The sequence below is a fragment of the Phyllobates terribilis genome, unplaced genomic scaffold (genome assembly GCF_046119375.1).
Source record: "Phyllobates terribilis strain yellow unplaced genomic scaffold, ASM4611937v1 Scaffold_8__6_contigs__length_399053987, whole genome shotgun sequence".
NCBI lineage: Eukaryota > Metazoa > Chordata > Amphibia > Anura > Dendrobatidae > Phyllobates > Phyllobates terribilis.
The window spans coordinates 270,339,851-270,355,799 of NW_027362768.1; the positions used below are offsets into that span (position 1 = coordinate 270,339,851).

The following is a 15,949-nucleotide window of genomic DNA, read 5'->3' on the forward strand; positions in this document are numbered from 1 at the left end:
ATGTATAAAATGCTGATAATTGTACGTCAGTAACCATAGAAATATCCAACTAAAAGATCTAAAAACACCAGAATTTGTCAGTCTTAAACATTTGGCCGCAACTTTATTTTCATGTGGCACCTGTAACAGCTTATTCTGCAGCCCATTCTTTAAAGCGATTCTGTCAGCACCGAATGACTGTTCAAACCAAGTACAGGCTCTCAGTGCTTCACGGCGGGGCCAATCATTTAAATACACCTTCTCACCTGTTTGGTTTTCATCTATAGGCTGGTCTTCTTTGGCTCTATGAAGACTGAGCTGTCAATCAAAGAAGAGGGGGACATACAGGGGCAGATACAGGGAAAAACAAGCAGATGGGAAGGTGTACAAGTATTTAAATGATTAGCCCCGCCGTAATGCACCGAGCGGCGGGACTTAGTTTGAACAGTCATTCTGTGCTGTCCGTTCAAGGTCTCATGCAGACAAGAATATTATATAAACATGTGCTATCCAAGCTAAAATTGGCACACGTACATAAAAAACGGACACAGAGAGGGCATATGGATGACAATATGGATGAAAATTGGACGATTTTTCCTATGCTTTTTTAAACTCTGGTTAAGGGCTCGCTCACATGAACGTATAACACGGCCGAGTGCTAGCCGATGTTTTATTACTTGGACCAATGTTATACTGTGGGGCAGTGCACTCAGATGTCATCCGAGTACAGTCCTACATCCATGGACACAAACAATGGAGAGGATGGAGAAATTACGTTCTCCATCTTCTCCACCCCTGTGATCCGATTCTCGCATGGGAGATAATCGCATTACACTTAGATTACACTCTCCTGAGTACACCGATACCTCATATGTGGAGGAAAACTACTTTTGAGGCACAGTGCAAAGCCCAGAAGGGAAGAAGCGCCATGTTGGAGTTCAGATTTTGCTGGAATGGTTTGAGGGTGCCATGTCACATTGACTGAGCCCCTGAGGTGTCAGAACAGCGGAAACACTCCATAATTGATGTCATTTTACAAACTACATCTCTCAATGAATTCATCTAGGGGGTGCAGTGAGCATGTTGACACCACATGTGCCTCACAGAAATTTATATCATTGGGTGGTGAAGGATGAAAAATTACATTTTTACCGCTGAACTGTTTTAGCCCCAAATTTTTAATTTTTATAAGGGCTAATAGGAAAAAATGGACATCTCAGTTTGTTGTGCAATTTCTCCTGAGTATGCTAATACCTTACATGTAATCGGGAATTTGAGGCACAGTACAAAACTAAGAAGGGAATGAGTGCCATAATTTAGTGCAGATTTTACTGCCATGATTTTTAGGTGCCATGACCCACTGGGAAAGTGGACTTTGAGGGGGCCTACATATTGGAAATTCCCCAAAAGTGATACCATTTTAAAAACCGCACCCCTCAAATACTTTAAAACTGTTGTCAGGAAATTTTTTAACCCTTCAGTTGCTACACAGAAATTAATGCAAAGTGAAAAAAAAAATTCAATTAAATTTTACCACTAAAATCTTGCTTTAGCCCCAAATTTCTCACTTTTGCAAGAGGTAACACCAAAAAGTAGACCCTACAGTTTGTTACCCACTTTCTTACAAATGCGTCGATTCCACACATGTAGTCAAAAAGTTCTGTTTGGACAAACGGCAGAGCTCGGAGTGGAAGGAGCAATATTTGAATTTTGGAACACAAATTTGGCTGAAAGTGATGGTGGGCACCATGTCGAATTTGCAGGGCTCCTACGGTGCCTAAACAGCAGAAATCCCCAGATAACTGATCCCATTTTGGAAACTACACCCTCAAGCATTTTATCTAGGGGTATAGTGAGAATTTTTAAACTACAGGTACGACACAGAATTTGATAACATTAGGTGATCATATTGAAAAAGTTAATTTTTTTCACAACAATCTTGCTTTAGCCCAAAATTTCTCACTTTTGCAAGAGGTAACACCAAAAAATGGACCCTACAGTTAGTTACCCATTTTCTTATGAGCGTGGCGATACCCCATATGTACAGGTGCATCTCACTAAATTAGAATATCGTCAAAAAGTTAATTTATTTCAGTTCTTCAATACAAAAAGTGAAACTCATATTATATAGTCATTACAAACAGAGTGATCTATTTCAAGTGTTCATTTGTATTAATGTTGATGATTATGGCTTACAGCCAATGAAAACACAAAAGTCATTATCTCAGTAAATTAGAATACTTTATAACAGTTTGAAAAATGTTTTTAAAATCTGAAATGTTGGCCTACTGAAATGTATGTTCAGTAAATGCACTCAATACTTGGTCAGGGCTCCTTTTGCATCAATTACTGCAGCAATGCGGCGTGGCATGGAGTCGATCAGCCTGTGGCACTGCTGAGGTGTTATGGAAGCCCGGGTTGCTTTCATAGCAGCCTTCAGCTCGTCTGCATTGTTGGGTCTGGTGTCTCTCATCTTCTTCTTGACAATACCCCATAGACTCTCTATGGGGTTAAGGTCAGGCAAGTTTGCTGGCCAATCAAGCACAGTGATACTGTTGTTTTTAAACCAGGTATTGGTACTTTTGGCAGTGTGGACAGGTGCCAAGTCTTGCTGGAGAATGACATTTCCATCTCCAAAAGCTTGTCGGCAGGGAGAAGCATGAAGTGCTCTAAAATTTCCTGGTAGACGGCTGCACCGACTCTGGTCTTGATAAAACACAGTGGACCTACACCAGCAGATGACATGGCTCCCCAAAACATCACTGATTGTGGAAACTTCACAGTAGACCTCAAGCAGCTTTGATTGTGGCCTCTCCACTCTTCCTCCAGACTCTGGGACCTTGATTTCCAAATGAAATGCAAAATTTACTTTGCATTTACTTAGTGTCAATGACTGCCTTCTGGACATCTGTCAAGTCAGCAGTCTTCTCCATGATTGTGGAGCCTATTGAAACAGACTAAGGGACCTTTTTAAATGCTTAGGAAGCCTTTGCAGGTGTTTTTTGTTAATCTAATTTACTGAGTTAATGACTTTTGTGTTTTCATTGGCTGTAAGCCATAATCATCAACATTAACACAAATGAACACTTGAAATAGATCACTCTGTTTGTAATAACTCTATATAATATATGAGTTTCACTTTTTGTATTGAAGAACTGAAATAAATTAACTTTTTGATGATGTTCTAATTTAGTGAGATGCACCTGCAGTCAAAAAGTTCTGTTTAGACAAACAGTAGGGCTCAGATCGGAAGGAGCAATATTTGAATTTTGGAGCACAAATTAGCTGAAATAAATTGCGGGTGACATGTCACATTTGCAGGGCCTCTGAGGCGCCCAAACAGCAGAAGCCTCCCACAATTGACCCTATTTTGGAAACTGCACCCACAAGGATAGGGTCCATCACAGTGATCAAATGGAACCAATAGGAAAAATTCCTCCTGTTGCCATGTGACGGCCGACAGGTATCGTCATCTTTTTTCTGGAAAAGGAGACGGAGGGCCAGGGGATGGATCAGCAGGACCCAGGGAATGGCGGAGGTAGCGGGGAGGGGTTTGGGGACATCATTTCTCTCTCCTCTGACATGTATATCATGTCAGAAGAGAGAGAAATTATTTTAATAGCTGGCACACTTTTTTTTTTTACTTGATCGCCGTTTTTCATTGAATAACAGCGATCACGTGATCGGGGACTGGAAAATATGGCCCTGATCATGTTCTCCCCAGGTAGCTGAGACCCTGGAGATTTTTGGACTCTGGGGGGCGCTATAGACCTATTCCCGATTGCCGTTTTAAAACGGCAATGAGGGAATAAGGCCCCTAAGCGGCCGCTGTTTTAATGTGTATCGGCGGTCGTTAAGGGGTTAAAGCACTGCTTTACAGCTTCCGTGCATATATTTTGTTATGTACATGAGAACAAATCCAATTTGATTCTACAATGAAATAACTTTTCTAATTGTGCCATTTATTTCTTTAGAGTACAATGTTGCTGTATTTATTACAAATCAGATGACTGCTGATCCAGGGGCCACAATGACGTAAGTTACAATTCAAGTTTGTATGGTAGAAATCACAAATTTTACGGTCACATCACTTTGATATGATCTATATCACATCATGTCACATTCAGGAAGAAAAATAAAATGGAGACACCAATATTGGTTTCCAAAAATGATGAAGAAAGGAATCCAGTAGGCAATGTGGTTTGTCCTGATGAAGAAGTCTGTGAACTTTGAAATGCGTTGATAATTAAAAAACACAATTCTCTACACGTTGCCTCTTGGATTCCTTTCTTCATCATTTTTGGAAACCAATATTGGTGTCTTCGGAGCAGAAAAGATCTATTCTCCTTTTTATCCTTCTCTCTGAATGCTTCCTTGGATCTGCAGCAGTAGTTTTCTGAACTTTTTATGGTGTTGTGGACCCACAACCTTCCTTGGTGAGCACATCTCTGCATCTACTGTTCTCCCATTCTCTATCCTTGTAAGACCCTATTTTGCGCTATTGTCGTCCAGCTTTCCTATTGGACATCATATCACATGGCATTCCCACTGATCAGCTGTTATTTGCTCTAGTGGCCACATGAATTAAACACATGTAATAATGCTGCTGGACATATTCATCAAGATTAAGAGTCCACTGCCAGGTATTGCAGAGGAGGTTCTATTCAAAAGACCCAGCATCAGCTGCTACACATTGATTGGAGCTGCACTTTGTTGCTCTGTTCCATGTGCTTACATCTGGCAGCCAACACAGCAAATAACCTATCGGTGGGAGCCCCAGGTATCAGCCACCACCGATATCATATTTATGACCTATCCTTCCGATAGGTCATCAATATGATATAACCAGACAACACCTTTACACCTGTCATGTCCAAGGATTTCAGATATGGCAAAAAAGGCAATGTTTTTTAAATCATCTTTGCGTGTGGCTGTTTATCCTTTATTTGCACCAAATTTGCTCTTTCTCCAATTTTTACTCAATTCCTCCACTTGAGTGAGAATTGCAACTTTTTAAAAACTTCTCCATCCACAAATCAAAAGTGGAAAGAGCAGCATAAAATATATAATTATAACCTCAATTTGACTGAAAAGACTCAATGTCAGGGTATTTACCGTCATCAGTGCAAAATAGGAGTACTGGTTGGCTAGGCAAAAGGGCTTTGTCAGGGAGTCCAAGAAGTATAATTTCTGTTTGTGAAGAGAGCCAAATTGGTAAATGTAAACCCGTAAGACATGCATATTGGATGGATGTAACCCTAATTATCATAAACCTATAAATATACTGAACATTATGAAGTTACTACATAGTGTGTTCCAATCTGAAAACAGAAAAAAGCATGCAGGGTATATATACAGTACATCTGTATAATACCATATGGGGACCAGTATTTTATACGTATCGCCACAGCAACAGGGGTAATTTTGTTGCAATTGTGGCATCCTATTAAAGTACTATCGAGTTCAAGTGAGTGCTTTAGGATGACCCATTATTTCACAAATATTTGTAAGGCCTCACTCAGATATTCATAAATCACGTCTTGTGTTCTATCTGTGTTTCATACCTTTCAAAAGCCATGGTGTGGTTCAGAGTTGGGCTAATTTTTTTGAGTGGAATTGAGTTCTACTTGAATTTTACAAAAATCCGTATTTTCCAGAATGTGGATTTTTTGTAATTCCCTCTTTGCAAACTAAGCAAAATTCAGTCTGATGACCGCCATTTTACTGAACTGGAGTGGGCTGGAATAAGGTTACAAACAATAAATTAAACAATGCTCACCTTGCCGGCCACCTCTACTACTTGCTCATACCCGTATGGTCCTTGGTGCATTTTCTTACCACCGATGTGTGCTGAAACCCCAGGCATCTTCACGCTAGGCCGAGATTTCTGGTTTTGACAAGGCCTGGTATGACACTGCGCATGCGTGAGGATGTCCTTGACCTAGTCGCAGCCAGAAGTCCCTGTCCAGAGTGCAAGTCGTAATGTCACGACGTACACTGCGACTTTAGGACCTGCATTCTAAACCGTGACTTCCAGCCCCGACTTGGCAAAGCAGATATCTGCACACGCATGTTATAAGCTTATGATGTGCGACATCTACATCTTACGTTTACTATGCCCTGGGGATCTCTCCAGACCCTAAAGCATAATAAGAGACATTCAATTAATGCAGAATACGGCATGCAAAAACAATCGCAGCATGCTGCTATTGCATCCGTGAATCGGATCACACACACCCATTAAGCCTATGGATGCATGTGAAACATCGCACTGCACTTAGATATCACCCGAGTGCAGTGCGATTCCTGCAGATGCCGGCAATGGAGGAGGTGGAGAAATTAATTTTTCCGTCTCCTCCGCGGCTGTGCTGCGATCTTCTCATGCGAGAGGATTGAAGCACCGAGCACGGACTGTCGGATCCCACTTGCAGCCGAGCAGGAGCATATCCCGCTTGCGTCTCCGGCCTAAGAAATAATCTAGTGCATGCTGTGATTTTTTTCATGTACAAATTTTGTCAGTGAAAAAAAAACGCTCATCTGAGCAGCCAATTGAATAACATTTGGCCATAGTGCTATCCATGTACCGTTCATTTTAACACAGACAGTACTCAGACCGAAAATACGCTCATGTGAACCTACCCTGACAATGACCAAACACTGATGAAACTCAAACTGCTTTGCAAACTAGAAAAAGCACTGATGTTTGAAAGAGGCCTAAAGAAACTTGTGACAATGGGACTGAATGAAAACCCTGAATTTATTATTTAAGAGGTGTGTTCCAATACTTTTGCCTATATAGTATATTTCAGCACAGTAAACTGTGCAAGTATGTAAACATTTTTGGGGGTATTTATCATAAGTTTTTTTTTAAGTTAGTATTGTTTATGGCTGCATTTGAACAAAATTTATCAATGTCATACTATGTTTTATGAATGTGGAACATCTTAAGATATTAAAACTTTTGTCTACAAATGTCACTCCTGTGTTTATGCCACCCCATTACTGGAGTGAGTTTGACACTTTTCTTTTAAAATTTTTAGAAAATCACAATTCATACATTTGGCTAAGCTCTCATTTGCATAGATATTTTTAACGTGCTGAAGGGCGGCAGCTGTGGGCAGAGCACTTGTCTGTGGCACCCTGGCACATTACATGAAAGTGGAGGTCCTGGTGGGGTGTGTGGACTTGTGCTGTGTGGACATTACTTCCGTTCAGGCCGCATGTGACCTATGTTGCTGGTTTACCAGTACAAGATGTTTCACAATTCAGTGAGGGAGACCACCATTAAAAAATAAACTGTTTACTGAGCAACAACTTGATGATGATTATATACAAGGGACAGCAGGTACAAAGCCTTATGAACGTTTCCTTTGCAACTTGAAGCATTTTCCACAGTTTACTTCCTCAGTATCTCTATGTCGACTGTTTTTCCCTACTTCACAACTCAGCTTCGACACTACAGTCCTGATCAACAAGTGTCATCTACTTGTTCTGCGGTTCCGCATCCTCTTTCCACTACTGGTGCCCTGAAACTCCTGCTGGGAACCCTTCACTAGTCCCACATACTAAGTCCTGCTTAGGCCCGTTACCTTCCAGCATTATAAGCTCGGGGTCTCGTGGCTAGGCTTCCTCTCCTAGGAATCGTCTCTGGAAGGCTACTCTGTCTCTTAGTCTCTTGTCATTCGGATCTCGCTATCCCTTCTCTTCAGTCTCCTCTCATTTAGGGTCACCCCTGAATGCGGCTCTGTTCACTCCAGGCCCTATCTAACTCTCTGTTAGGAAGTTCTCCACTGTCTTCCCAGATAGTCCCTCCCATTCTGGGTTAGTCACAAACATTAACTCTAACTGTTCCGATTGTCAAACTACAAATATCTAACACACATCATAATTCACATTACTTATCATTAATACTTATTACATTTTACATGACATCTCACATTACACCATATAAGACATTTCACAACATTGAAACTTCAAGGGGAAAAGTGGGCAGCATGTCCATATACTTAAATAACCACACTCACTTTGAATAGTGGTGGGAGCATTGTAAAATGAGATAAAGTTGCAATTTTTTTGTGCAAAAATTTGGTGTAAAACGCTTCATAAATTTTCCACATTGTATATATTCCTCCAGATACTCATAACTATTTGCAAATGTATGAGATGCATACATTACATTATGGGCTGTGCCCATTACATCAAATGCAATGAACAAATTCTCTGATTGTCCATCAGTTGTATGTGTAAAAGATAAAGTGGCTGTTCCAGGAATAATAATGAGATACATGGAGGGGCGTAATGACTGCGGTCGCCGCTGCGACCGGGCCTGGCAGGTGAGGGCCAAGGCCCGCAAACGCCAGCAAAAGCTCCAGCTGGATGTGCGTCCTATACTACTATGGATGTCTATGTGGGTGCATTATACTACTATGGATGTCTGTGGGGGTGCATTATACTACTATGAATGTCTATGGGGTGCATTATACTACTATGTATGTATATGGGGGTGCATTATACTACTATAGATGTCTATGGGGTGCATTATACTACTATGGATGTCTATGGGGTGCATTATACTACTATGGATGTGTATAGGGTGCATTATACTACTATGGATGTCTATGTGGGTGCATTATACTACTATGAATGTCTGTGGGGGTGCATTATACTACTATGAATGTCTATGGGGTGCATTATACTACTATGTATGTATATGGGGGTGCATTATACTACTATAGATGTCTATGGGGTGCATTATACTACTATGGATGTCTATGGGGTGCATTATACTACTATGGATGTGTATAGGGTGCATTATACTACTATGGATGTCTATGTGGGTGCATTATACTACTATGGATGTCTGTGGGGGTGCATTATACTACTATGGATGTCTATGGGATTGCATTATAAAACTATAGATGTTTATGGGCTACATTATACTAATATTGATGTCTATGGGGGTGCATTATACTACAGTTGATGCCTATGGGATGCATTATACTACTATAGATGTCTGTGGAGTGCATTAGACTACTATGGATGTCTATGGGGGTGCATTATGCTGCTATAGATGTCTATGGGGTGCATTATACTACAGTCGATGCCTATGGGATGCATTATACTACTATGGATGTCTATGGGGTGCATTAGACTACTATGGATCTATATGGGGGTGCATTATACTGCTAAAGATGTCTATGGGGTGCATTATACTACTATGGATGTCTCTGGGGGTGTGTTATACTACTATGCATGTCTATGTGGTGCATTATACTACTATGGATGTCTGTGGGGTGCATTATACTACTATGGATGTGTCTATGGGGTGCATTATACTACCATGGATATGTCTATGGGGTGCATTATACTACTATGGATGTCTATGGGGGTGCATTATACTACTGCTGATGTCTATGGGGGTGCATTATACTACTATTGTTGACTATGGGGGTGCATTATACTTTATGGATGACTATGAGCTGTGCATTATACTTTATGGAGGACTATGACCTGTGCAGTATATTATATAGAGAACTATGGAGACTGCGTTTATACTTCTTCTATGGAGCCACATGACTTCTATGTACGCCCCTGGTGAGTACAGTATAATGGTTTATTTTCTTCTCTACATTAAAGAACAGCGGCAGAACGGGGAACATATGTACCAGGATGGGGGATATACAGTATATCATGATGGTGCCAAGGATAAGAGACATCTATACCAGGATGGGGGCAGGGGGCCGGTCCAAATTTTGCACCGGGGCCCATCAGACTATAGCTACGACACTGGATACATGCTTGATACATGGTCCAATGATTTCTTTGGAAAAGATGTCACTAGATTTTTAGTTTTGGTTCTTTATTCCTCTTAGATCTTTTGGAATCTTCTGCGTCTAATCCGTTGTCACCCCCATGCTATGTACAATATGTGCATGATATCCTATGAAATATTATACAAGTTGTCACTGGGTCCTATCCGGTATCACACAATCAGCAGAGCCAGAGATGAGTGAACAGTGGCAAGAACCTTTATTACATGCAAACCGAAAGGGCCATGAACAATCCACCACACAGAGGGTAAAATACTCCAGGAACATGGATACAGTCCAGTAATGGGATAAATGCCCCGGGGGATAAGAGTCAAGCAATCCACCAGACGGAGGATGAAATAGTCTAGATACGTTTCCATATAGACTCCTCCAGCAGTATTTCCAGGGCAATCCGGGTTTCTCCAAGTCTCTCCGGAGTGCTGGCCTTCACATCAGCGTCCCACAAAGGACCTATCTTGCTGGTTTCTCTCCCCAGAAGGATAGAAAATTCCTCTTCATGCCCACATTTGTGTTTCAAGTCATCATCCACAGGTCAGGGGGGGAGATGGCAGGAGCTCACCTCTCATTGTTTGAATATTTAATCAACCTGCATAGTTTGTCCTCCTCTGCTCTGCAGGTCAACAAGCCACAGGGTCCCATACAATGGTCAATCAACATATCAAACATCGATTGTTCAATGATCCTACGTCCCTGTTTTGCAAAGATAGCAGACAATACCCTGTAGGAGCTGATATAAGATGCAAACAGCAGCCATTCAAAAGTATCAAGAGTAAACTTTTAAAACTCATAAGACAACAGTCTTTAGACGTCTGGATAATTAAGATTAAATGCTGTGTAGTCACCTTAGAGGGAATACACAGAATGATACAGAGCAACAAGACAACACTCCGAAATTCAATAAAAATATTAACATAGACAGAATGATACCCCACACACCATATCACACCATCACAAACACTATAAAGACCATGATCACGGTTTGAAATGGTAATATACATAATAATGGTTTAATATATAAGATGATTGTTTATATTTAGTTTTCAAAAACCTCTTTTTCTCTAGCTTTCAAGCAGATCCCAATAAGCCCATTGGAGGCCATATACTTGCACATGCTTCAACAACAAGAATCAGCTTAAGAAAAGGAAGAGGCGAGCTGCGTATTGGTAAAATTTATGACAGGTGATGACAAAGATGTCCACATTGCTTTTTTTCCATCTATGTGCTCTAATGGAGCATATGAATAGGGGTTGTCCAAGGGCTCATTTAGATGTCACGTTTTCTCATACGAGTGCTATATTTTTCATGTGCGGATTAAATGTGTTTTTACTGCGTTTCTACTGCAGAAATGCACTAAAAGCAAATATGCAATTTTTATCTGTGGATTTTCTGCATCTCATTCAACTTTACGGGTTAAAACAGCAGTTAAAACATATATTTACCGCAATTGAAATGAACATGCTACGGAATTCAAAAACACACCACAGGTTCATTTCTACAGTGTTAAATATCAGCACAGCGGGCATGAGATTTGCATAAAACACATCCACTTTGCTGTTTCTGTAATGTGCTGCATTTTTGTGTGTGAAAATAGCGCAACAAATTCTCACTGTGGGAAACTTAGCCTAAGCATCCACTCACATCTGATTACATATGGGAACCATATTCTTTGTCAGATCCTTTGTACAATTGGATACCACTGGTGCGTGGCAACCTTTTAAACAATAATGTCTTAAGCAGACAGTCTATTTAAACTAATCTGAAATTAGTAACATTTGGCAGATTCTATGAGATTCTGTACACCCCGGTCAGGAAAAAATGGCATGTTTCATCCCCCTCAAGATGAGAATATCTTTCACCATATAGAGCACATATGTTATTGCACATTGGACTCGCTGTATGCCCGAGGCATAGCCCATAAAGGTTGTTTCCAATATAACAAAAGTGATAGCTTATTGCTTTGATATGCCTTTGACGCGCCCCCTGGGCCAGTGCTGTAGTGCGGCGCGCGTGCGTGCGGGGAATACCCGGAGCCGGATCCGATGGGGGTAGTAGTCTTCGTGTGGCGGTGACCCGGTCCGTGCCCAGGGTGGTCAAACTAAGTGGCAGTTATTGGTATGATGGTATTAGTGTCCGACTACGCCACCCGTTGAATGCGGCTATGAAGCCGCCGCTGCAGGGCAGTCCGCTGAGGCCGGTGGTACGGATGTGCAGCGTGGATGGTATAACCCCCAACGGGAGGGGTATAGCCTCAGGGCAGCTGATGAAGCAGGAAAAGATGGTAGTAGTAGTGGTGGTGTGACAAGGAAGCTTAGAGACGTGCAATTGCAGTTTTCACAGCTTTACTCACAGTTCTTTATCAGGTCCCTTGTGTACAGCTAGGACCACCCGAGCCGTGCTGCGTCCACCAGGTCCGGGACTCGGCCAACTACCAGGCAGTTCCAGAGCGTGGTCCTGAGCTCCCCTCTCTTCCTTTCTACTGGCCGTCCCCACCAGGGATCCACCTTTGTCCAGCTCCCTCGGGCCTTCTGGTGGTGAAACCTTTCCCGGTTTCCCTGACCCTATATGGTATGCCTTCCTGGTAGATATGGCGAGGGGTCGCGCCAAAACTTGTCCACGACCTCCGGTTCCTGGCTAAGGATAATTGGCCTCCACCAGTTTGGGATCCGGCACCCTGTTCTGCCAACCCTTCACCCGTTATTTCGTGGGATCTCAGGGTTCCCTCTCTCTTGCGTCTCTGGGCCTTTCCTGGTGTTTCTGTTCCTTCTTCCTCTGACTTCTCTCTCTCTCCCTCTCTCAGCTTCAGGCCTCCACTCCAGGCCTGACTCTGGAGCTGGGCCCAGACTGAGCCACAGCTCCCTATCAGCCCTCTCTGGCTGAGCTCCTCTCTGCACAGAACAGACCCTGTCCTAAGATGGTGCCCACCTTATATACTCCCTCTGACACCCGAGCCCAGGTGACGAGCAACCAATGGGCTCCTACCTCTGCCCAGAGTCCCTCCCCTCTCTGCTCCTACACCACTAGGATGTTCCTCCCCCCTCCCCACTCCAGCCAGGGACAGAAGCTGTCGTACCTGCACATCTATCTGGTGGGAGTACCGTTGATCTGTCCCCCGGAAATGGGGTGAGTGTGGTGCATGCAGCTAACTGAGCCCAGTTCCACACTCCATCCTTACCCGGGAGTGGAATACCACACCTCTGGTCTGAGGTGCAATACCCCTGTAGCAGCCGAGTCCTCGGGGTGCTACACCTTCACTTTGTAACACCTAAATAACACCTAAAAGTAAGGTCCAATAACATAATCTATTACCACTGGAAATCAGTCTCATATTGTTCATATGAGTTTCTATATTTTAGATCCAGCTTCGATAAATTAGCATAATGCTGCTCTAAAACCTAACTTTTGTCAATTTAAAACATTAAAAGTGTGCATTCTCCTTTCAGTGATATATACAAATGCATATTCAATATTTGGTAACCCTCTTTTAATATGTCAACCACACACTGTATCATCTCTCATTGGAAAGGTGATAAATTGGCTTGATGGAGAATGTTTCTTTACATTTTTGAGATATCTATTGAGCATACTGTCTTAACCAATATAGATCTCAGTGTCTGATAAGCCTGTAACTAATATTAAAGTGGTTGTCCACTACTAGTGACGGCACCGTTTCAGCAGTTTTGGCACTGGCTCTCCAAGGGGCTCATGTGACATTGCTGTCACGCAATCCTTGTGGCCATTCAGCGCTGGCTTCACTCTCCTTCTCCTACGGACGTAATTGACATCCTGAGGAAGTGAGAGCTGCGACTGGTCTCTCACTTCCTCCGGATGTCTTGATTTGTGTACTTAATTAGTTGTGTACTTAATTAGTAGCATGACTCTTAAGGGAATACTGTATATTTAGGAATATGCCCATTAATTTTATTACACAATATAACCATATTTTAGAAGTGATTACCATATCTACAGTTAATACACTACATAGATGACATTACTGATTCTGCCAGTCTAACGGAATCCTGAAAGCTGAGGTCGATCAATGGTCACTGATTGGTCACGTGAAATAACTGTCATGGTACAGTCAGCAAATGCAGCGATTGCAGCTATCCCAGGAACTGAGCAGTTGCAGGAGATAAGTAATATTTTCATTTTATGATCGGCTGTGCAGCTATTATAAAGGGATTATCTCTGTGCTTAGTTGCAGGAGGCAGTTCGCTGCTGTAGATTGACAGATTGTCTATCTGTTGCCTCTGGTCTGAATTGAGCATCCTCTCATGCAGCTATCACAAGCAGTTTTGTCTTTGCAACATGGGAAAAGAGCAAGTTCACTGAGCCTGGTTGGATCCAGCGAAACGGTCATTTTCATAGCTGCACGAGGAGGCTATAAAGCATACATATATGTGTGCTTCTTACCTAGGTAACAGGCCACACCAAGACTGCAGGGTAGTCGGGAACCTAGGCAATGAGCTGTACACGATAGAAAAAAAATCTCTGCGTTCTTGAGAACAGAAAATAATTGTAATAAAAAGTAAATAGCAATATTGCTTGTTTTTACTACCACATTGCAATTGTAGCCACATACAGTAAAAACGTGAGACAACCTCTTTAAGAATGCGTTGTCCAGTAGTGGACAACCCTTTTAAGAAAGTGTGCACAACAGTCATCCCAAAAATTTAAAGAGACATTCCCCAATATTGAAAGGAGGAAGTATACGATCTACCAAACAAATTGATCACCTTCTTAATTAAAAATAATGTTTAACTTGTATAGCCGGCATAAGCCGCTGAGCCCAGTGAATGGCTATAGCAGCTACATGCGCTTGTACTCACGCCACCGCTACAGTCTGTAAACAATCACTGGGAGCAGCGTCTGAGAGCCATCACTAGAGCAGGGGCCAGTAAGTGGACCTCATTGAAGCCTAATGGATAAAAAATATTAACAGAAAACCCATTTTACTTTGACAAGTATGTTAAATCCTAAAATGAAAAATTAGAAGATATCAGTAAAAAATATTTCCTTTTTTTTGTTGATAGCCCTGAAATGCCAGAAAATGAAGCCACATTTGCAATCACTGCTGGTGGTATTAACGATGCAAAGGAGTGATACCTGATTTATACAAACTATTTAAAAAGGTTTAATATCTACTTGCAGTTTTCTAGTAATTTGATTATATAACTACTGCAGAAATGTTTTAACATATTTTTATTAATTGGTTCAATGGTTTAATTTACAAAAAAGGTTGGTCGTTTAAAGTAATTGTTTTATGTGTGTATTTATGCATATTTATTTATATGCTGACCATAGAAGTATTGTACCTTATAGTTAAACAATCTCTGTAGGATAACACAGGTTTCTTATATATGCAGAAGATATGGTGGTGCTCTGCATCAAATTGCTGTTTCAAGAAAAGATAAAAACCAAGATGGCTCTTGGCAAAAGTAAAATCTCTTTCTTAATACAAAAGGCTTAAAATAGCAGTACTTGCTGTTTAGAGATTTGTAAGCATTGTGGATTAATAAATAAGAAAATATTTTATTTTTGACAAGTGACACATCTTTTGTTATCTCTTGTTGGATTATTAATGTGTAGGTTTGCCTGTATAGATGACTTCTATAGACTCAAAACAGTGATAATATTCAAGAATTAAACAATTGAAAAAATGTTATTTTCATGCTTGATTGCTGTTCATCTTCAAAGAAATAAATAAGCCAAGTTTTACAGGCAGAAGATGCTTCAGGGAATTCTGGTTTCTTTTTTCACCAAGCGTCTTGCGTGTAGTTTTTTCAGTCATTTCCTGTGCGTTTTTTTCTGATGGTTCTGGCCACTGACATGTTTTCCCATGGTTTTTGTGACATCTTTTGTACTGTCGTTTTCCGGTTGTTTTTTTCACTCCATTGAATAATGAAGAAACCGCTAGTGTTTTTTTAAAGCAAAAACAATGTCAAAATGCTTCAAAAAATGTCCGGGCATCGCTTTACTTTTTACATTGATTTGTGTTGTATAGTACAGTGTGGCTTCCGAACAGAAAAAGGCAGAAGAATGGACATGTCACTTAATTGCTTGGCAGTTTTAGAAACCTGAAACGGTTAAAACATGAACATATGCATGTGGCACCCCAGGGGTCTGGTTTCCCACAGTAATGT

The 15,949-nt window shown here is 41.4% G+C and overlaps 1 pseudogene; it reads left to right on the forward strand.

The window, feature by feature from the left end:
* Nucleotides 1-15,428, forward strand: part of LOC141157736 (meiotic recombination protein DMC1/LIM15 homolog) — a 214,665-nt pseudogene extending 199,237 nt beyond the window's left edge.
* Nucleotides 15,429-15,949: the final 521 nt, after the last annotated feature.